At 42.7% G+C, this 7608-nt stretch overlaps 1 long non-coding RNA gene across 1 annotated transcript in view; it reads right to left on the reverse strand.

Moving 5' to 3' along the window:
• LOC103597749 overlaps positions 1 to 7154 on the reverse strand; it is a 10674-nt gene extending 3520 nt beyond the window's left edge. The window contains exon 1 of the long non-coding RNA XR_551129.1: positions 6448 to 7154. This is a non-coding gene — a long non-coding RNA (uncharacterized LOC103597749). The remainder of the gene's footprint in view (positions 1 to 6447) is intronic.
• Positions 7155 to 7608: the final 454 nt, after the last annotated feature.

A 7608-nucleotide genomic window follows, 5' to 3' on the forward strand; every position in this document is an offset into this window, starting at 1 on the left:
CGCTGCCATTCTCTTACTTTCATTATGCCTGTCCCTTTATATCTGCTTCTAATCTACTAAAGCCAAGAAGGTAAATAATCCAAGTTTACTGGATTCACATCAAATACCCTCTGAGCAGGGGTCTGAGGGACTATCCTGGGATAAAGAACTGAGAAGGCCAGCTGTGGTGGCATTAGAATAGGGTGGTTGATTATGAGCTATGGAGTTAGCCTTAATTTTTCTGGTTTCAGTTTCTTCCTCTTTAAAATGGAAATAATCATATACCCATCCCAGCAAAGCATTTAGTCTATGTTATCAGCCCTTCCCCAGATTTACTTGTCCTCAGTTCCACTTCTATCCATATAGAATCCTCAGACTTAACAGGTTAAAAACCAAAATCATGAATTTCCATCCTAAACCTTCTGGATCTGTGTTCCCCATTTCAGATAATGACACCACCATCTTCCCAGTCACCCAGGCTTAAAAGTGTGGTCATGTTTTTTAAAATGCCTCCCTTTCCTCCTCCATATCCAGTCAATTTCCAAAGCACATTGTCTTTGCCCTAGTGGAGGCCCCATCCCCTGGACTATTGGAGCTATAACCTAATTCTTGACTCTCTTCTCTCAAACTTGCCTACCACAGCTGCCAGATCCTGGAAACATCATGTCACATTCCACAGTTCATAAAAATAAGTCCTCACTACCCACAGGAACAAAAGTCTAAACTCCTTAGCCTTGCATCCAGGGCTCGCCATGTTCTTGCCCCAAGCTTTCTTTCTTAATTTATTTCTTACTCTTCTCCTTTACTTACCTTTTAATTCTCTTGTAGTTTTCATCCTGTGCTACTCTAGGCTTTTCATATACTGTTCCATCTTCTTAGAATGCCTTCCTCTCTGTTTCTGTATGTCTAAATCCTACCCATCTTTTAAAACTGATTTATACTCTGATTTATACTACCTTTGAGATAGGAGGTGCTCAGCTTCCCCCGGTTTGGGTTTCAGGACATACCTTGTTTCAAGCCACTCCCCAAGGTCTCAGGCTCCTCCTCTAGGCATTCCCCTAGAGGAGAGTTACAGTTGCTTGTTACACTTATTACACTTTCAGTACCAACATTGGGAGATTGACACCACAAGGGGTGGACTTATGCAAATCAAGTGGCTGAGCATGCTTGCTAGAAAGGAGTGTGATTCAGAAAATAAGAGGAATTTGATGTGAGGGAGGTTCTCTGTCAATGAGATAAATGGGTCCATGTGGCAAGGAGCTGAGAGTGGTCCCCAGTTGACAGCTAGCAAGACAATGGGGATTTCAGTCCTACAATTACAGGGAAATGAATTCTGCCAACAACCTGAAGGAGTGTGGGGCAGACCTTTCCCTCGTCTAGCCTCCAGACACCTTGATTTCAGCCTTATAACACCCTAAGCAGAGAACCCAACCACTGCACGTCAGATTTCTGACCTACAGAACTGTAAACTAATCAATGAGTGTTGTTTTAAGCTGCTATATTTGTGGTAACTTGCTATGAAGCAATAGAAAACTAATATAAGCACATATACATTGTCCTCTTATTAAGCGTCAACATATTAGTTTCTCCAGCTATGGGCTCCTTGGATTCAGGCTGTATCTAATTATTCTTGTAACCTTAGGGCTATTCCTAATTCTGCCTACTACACAGGACCTGGGTACACTCTGTCCATTTCCTATTCCCAAAGATGGGCAGACTAATAGTGAGACCAATACCTGGATAAATGCTCTAAGGCCTATTCCGGAGACAAAGCAATCAGCGCAGCCTCAGCTTCCCCAGCTGCTGCCCCAGCCTTGGCTTGGGTGAACTTCCTTCCAAGAAACGCTGTTGACAGAGGTATTATTAATCAGGACACCCGTGTGTGACCTGAGAGTCACCATGTTCAAAATGATACTCATACCCATTCTACATCTAGTGCAGCAGGGGCATCAGGATTTATATTTCACATAACACCTTAGCTATAGGTGAAACCCAAATATAAGTATTTTCAAGGAGCCAAAGTAGAAGACAAAAAGTCTTTGAACCTCATTTATTCATTTCTCATGAAACATTTTGTATTGTTTTTAATATGAAAGAAAAAGGAATATCACAATGAACCCTCGTGTACCCTCCACCTTGCTCACAAATCATTAGAATCCCCTGAGTACTCCTCCCTGTTGACATTCCCACTCCCAAACCCTTAGAGATAACCACCACCCTGAACTGGAGGTTTATTGTTTCCATGCATGTCTTTATATTTTTATTGTATATGTATGTGTGGCCCTCAACAAAATTGGTATTGTCTTCCTTATTTTAAAACTATATAAGTAGCATAATACTGCTTATCCTTTTTTGTTCAATACTGTTTCTAAGATATTGTCATGTTATTACACATAGCTCAAGATCAGGGGTTGGCAAAATCTTCTGTATAGGTACAGATAGTAAATATTTTAGGTTTTGCAGGTCATAAGGCCCATCATAGTACAAAGGCAACCATAAAAAGCCTCACTGTGTTACAATAAAATGTTGGCATATACTTTTTATGTCATGGGATACTACTCTTCTTTTGATTTTTTTCTACTATTAAGAAATGTAAAAACTATTCTTAGTTCCTGGGCCAAACACAAATAGGAGGGGGGGCCAGATTTGGCCCAAGGACCATTGTTTGTCAATCCAGTTCCAGATCACTCATTTTTATTGCTATAGAGTGTTCTACTGTATATTCATTCATATTTTTTTTGTCCTTTTTGAGACCGGCCGCACCGCGCTCAGCCAGTGAGCGCTGTGAGCGCTCATCCCTATATAGGATCTGAACCCACGGCGGGAGCACTGCTGCGCTCCCAGTGCTGCACTCTCCCGAGTGCGCCACAGGCTCGGCCCAGTATATTCATTCATTTTTTAAAAAATATACTTACTAAGCATCCACCAGGTACTATTGTAGATCAGACACTGATCTTGCTTTTTTTTTTTTTTTGGTGGCTAAAAGGGTATGGGGACCCAAACCCCGTTGACTTTGGTGTTATAACACCACACTCTAACCAACTGAGCTAACCAGCCAGCCCTGATCCTGCTTTTAAGAAATTTACTGTGTCAGGCAAGATATGACATGTTAACCAATAATGAAGTAGAAAGTGATAAAGCCCTTGAGAGAGGTTTGTGTGGCCTGCCATGAGAGCTAACAGGAGTGGAGGCAGAAGAGCCCATTTCACATTGACACAGTGGTTAAGAAGGTGGGCTTTAGAGCTGGGCTGCTCTTCTGGCTCCACCACTTACTAGCCCTGTGACCTTGGACAAGTTACTTTACCTCCCTGTGCCTCAGTTTTCTTATCTGTAAAATACCAATAATAACAATACTTACTGCATAGGTTTGTTGTGAAAATTAAATTAAATTGTAAGAAGAATTAAGACAGTTCATTCAAAGCATCTAGAAGAGTGCCTGGTCCATAGTAAGCATTATACAAATGTTAGTTTTGATTATTCAAGCTGGATGATCATAGAAGCCTTCATGGTGATACCAGAGAGGGTCTGGAGAGGCCAGATAGCTGGGCTCGACCCACCGTGTCCTCTAGCAGGTTCTTGACTCCACCACAGGAAAGAATTCAAGAGCAGAGTCACAGTAGAAAGTGAAAGCAGTTTTAATGTAGCAAAGTAAGGAACACAGACTTCAAAGAGAAAAGTGTAGCCTAGCTCCAGAGACTGAACAGGGCCCATACCAAGTTTAACACAAAAATAAGAAATACTCAGTTTAGTACAAAGTGTAGGCTGCTCAAGAGAGTGAGCAGCTCCCCACTAGAAGTAAGCTTAACACAAAAGTAAAGCATACACACCTCCCCAGTGAAGTCTGGGATGGCCCCAGGAGAAGTGGGCAACAACCCCGCCTTCTGCTGGGATTCAACTTTTATAGCTTTGCTATCTAATACATATTCATGCTATCTAATGAATATTCAATTAAGGAATTGGTTACCAGTTATGTAACACAGTCTTGCACATGCTTAGTTGGTCTCCTTTTAGGGCATGTTCATTGGTCAAATTCTATCACATGTGCAGAACATATTGTATTCTGTACTCTTTGGTGCCTCCAGTGGAAGGTCATTCAAACGATAAACTCCCTTTCACTGAGCATGCTGTCACTGGGGTCATATAAGCCTGTATAAATTCCTTTTACTGAGCATGCTCAGCTACTAGAATTATATAACTCCTTTCTACCAAGCATGCTCAGCCACTTGATTTGCATAAGTCCACCCCTTATGGTGTCAATCTCCCAATGTTGGTACTGAAAGTGTAATAAGTGTAACAAGCAACTGTAACTCTCTAGGGGAATGCCTAGAGGAGGAGCCTGAGACCTTGGGGAGTGGCTTGAAACAAGGTATGTCCTGAAACCCAAACCGGGGGAAGCTGAGCACCTCCTATCTCAAAGGTAGTATAAATCAGAGTATAAATCAGTTTTAAAAGATGGGTAGGATTTAGACATACAGAAACAGAGAGGAAGGCATTCTAAGAAGATGGAACAGTATATGAAAAGCCTAGAGTAGCACAGGATGAAAACTACAAGAGAATTAAAAGGTAAGTAAAGGAGAAGAGTAAGAAATAAATTAAGAAAGAAAGCTTGGGGCAAGAACATGGCGAGCCCTGGATGCAAGGCTAAGGAGTTTGGACTTTTGTTCCTGTGGGTAGTGAGGACTTATTTTTATGAACTGTGGAATGTGACATGATGTTTCCAGGATCTGGCAGCTGTGGTAGGCAAGTTTGAGAGAAGAGAGTCAAGAATTAGGTTATAGCTCCAATAGTCCAGGGGATGGGGCCTCCACTAGGGCAAAGACAATGTGCTTTGGAAATTGACTGGATATGGAGGAGGAAAGGGAGGCATTTTAAAAAACATGACCACACTTTTAAGCCTGGGTGACTGGGAAGATGGTGGTGTCATTATCTGAAATGGGGAACACAGATCCAGAAGGTTTAGGATGGAAATTCATGATTTTGGTTTTTAACCTGTTAAGTCTGAGGATTCTATATGGATAGAAGTGGAACTGAGGACAAGTAAATCTGGGGAAGGGCTGATAACATAGACTAAATGCTTTGCTGGGATGGGTATATGATTATTTCCATTTTAAAGAGGAAGAAACTGAAACCAGAAAAATTAAGGCTAACTCCATAGCTCATAATCAACCACCCTATTCTAATGCCACCACAGCTGGCCTTCTCAGTTCTTTATCCCAGGATAGTCCCTCAGACCCCTGCTCAGAGGGTATTTGATGTGAATCCAGTAAACTTGGATTATTTACCTTCTTGGCTTTAGTAGATTAGAAGCAGATATAAAGGGACAGGCATAATGAAAGTAAGAGAATGGCAGCGGATAACCAGAAACTTTAAGAAATCATCATGAAAACTCCAAAAGCATAGCATTTTGAGGCCATTTGTTAAGGTGCAATATAGTCTTTACTCTTTAATAGCCCAAGAGGATTTCTTAATAATAAGGCCTAGTATTGCTATTGATTCACGTTCATAATGAGCCAAGAAAATACTAAATTTATTTCTGTATATTTAAATTAGGATGGCTAGGGAGTTTATAATACATCTTTAAAAGTTATTCATCTGATATGGATAATTTTTCTAATATTAATGGAACAGACTCTCTGAACTCTGGGGTAACTTATCTTCAAAAGATTCTTTCCAGACAGCAGAGGTTTTCATGCAATTGTTTTCTTTTTCGCTTACCTGAAGAGCTCTAGAAGTATTTGAAGGATACCCTAGGCTGTGTATGTAGCCTTAGGGCACCTTCTGCCAGGATTCCCACACCCACTCACACTGTCATTAATAACCTCTTCCTTTCCTCTTGTCTGCATCCCTGACTCAACTGCTTTTCAGAAAATAGGAAATGAGAAGAGGCAACACTATGCTGGATGAGAAACTGCAGCAGTATCCACAGCAAACATCAGCAGAATCCTCACGACACAGGGCAAAGTAGAAATAAAGGTATAAAGTGGGATACATGCCCTGGCGCTTACTTGTCAGGTGGCAAGGCAATATCAAATTAGGAACAAAAAGACCGTACTATAGCTCTGTTGCTTACCAGCCCTGCACTTTCATGTTTCTATGCCTGTGCCTTGTGAACTCATCCCTCAGGGCCTAGCTTAGGTCTTGAAAGCTCTTTCTAAAATGCAAATCTGATTAAGTCATTTTCTACTTAAAACTCTTCCGTAGCTTCTTGTTGCCTATACCAGGTATTCATAAATCTTTTGGACTCAGGACTCCTTTCCACTCCTAAAAACTATTGAGGACCTCAAAGAACTTTTTTTGTGCACAGTTTGTTACTTCTATAGGTATTTACCATATTAGAAATTAAAACTGAGAAAATTTATAAAAACATTAATTTAAAAATTATAATAAACCCAGTATATGCATAAACATCTTTTAAATGAAATATATATTTTCTAAAAGAAAAAATTAACAAGAATAGTGGTGTTTTACCTTTGTGCAAATCTCTTTTAACGCCTGGTTTAAGACAGCTGGATTCTAAAAGGTGTTTCTGCACTTAATCTGTTGCGATGTCGTATGTCGTATGGAACACTTCACTGTACACTTGTGAGAGAATGAGAATGAAAAAAGCAAATACCGTTTAGCATTAGTAGGAAAATAATTTTGATTTCACTGGGCCCTGTGAGGATCTCAGAGACACCCAGGGTTCCCAGGACCACACTTTAAAAATCACTGACTACAAAATAAATCCCGAGCTCTTTATGTAGGCATGCAAAGACCTCCTCCCATGTCTGGCTTCCTTTCTCTCTCTAACTTCATCAGCATCAACACCTTAGCCATGTCTCCCATACTCCTGCCACACAGGTCCCTCCAGCCAGCCAGCCGGTATCATGCCTTTGTGTCTTTGCACACATGCTCCCTCGGCCTGAAATGACCATCCCCCTTGAAGACTACTCGTTCAAGAGCCAAATTAGATGTGCTTGGCTCTGGGATGCCTCCTTGGACCCACCCTAACAGCGGACCACTTCTGCAGGAAGAGCACAGGCTGGGGATGTATTTGCACTTAGTCGTTTACTAGCTGGGTGACCTTGGGCAAGTAACTTCACCTCCCTGGGTTTCCTCTCCGCTAAAATGACGTGTTGGTTAAACAGAATTGTGTAGCAGAGTGCTGGTGGGCACTGCAATAATGACCCTATACACAGTGCCTGGCACACCAAGGGTGATGCGTGATTGTTGAAGGGAGAACCACTGGAGGAACCATGGACGCTTATCCTAACTACATCCCCGGTACTATGCTGTGGGCTTTACCAGCTCTGATTTATTTTCTCCTCACGCCAACTCTCCGGTTTAAGTGCTATTATGTTAGAGAAAAGGGTCGGGGGCGTGGGGGGCGGGGGATGTGCGAAGTAACTCGCTCAAGATCATCGTCAGCCACCAGCAGGGCTGGGGATGTTCTCCAGGGGCTCCTCCACCGGCCCGAGGCGGCCTCCGAGCGGGCTACCTGCGGCGGCGGGACTCGAGCCCGAGCCTTGTCCCCGAGCCCTCTCCAGGCCTCAGTGTGCCCGTCCGTGAGACTCGAACCGGGAGCCGGTCCGCGCGCTAGGCGGCCTCTGGCGGAGCGGCCCCGCGGCGCCCCCAGCCCCCGCCCCGCCC

Source organism: Galeopterus variegatus, unplaced genomic scaffold (assembly GCF_000696425.1).
Source record: "Galeopterus variegatus unplaced genomic scaffold, G_variegatus-3.0.2 Scaffold2408, whole genome shotgun sequence".
Lineage (NCBI taxonomy): Eukaryota > Metazoa > Chordata > Mammalia > Dermoptera > Cynocephalidae > Galeopterus > Galeopterus variegatus.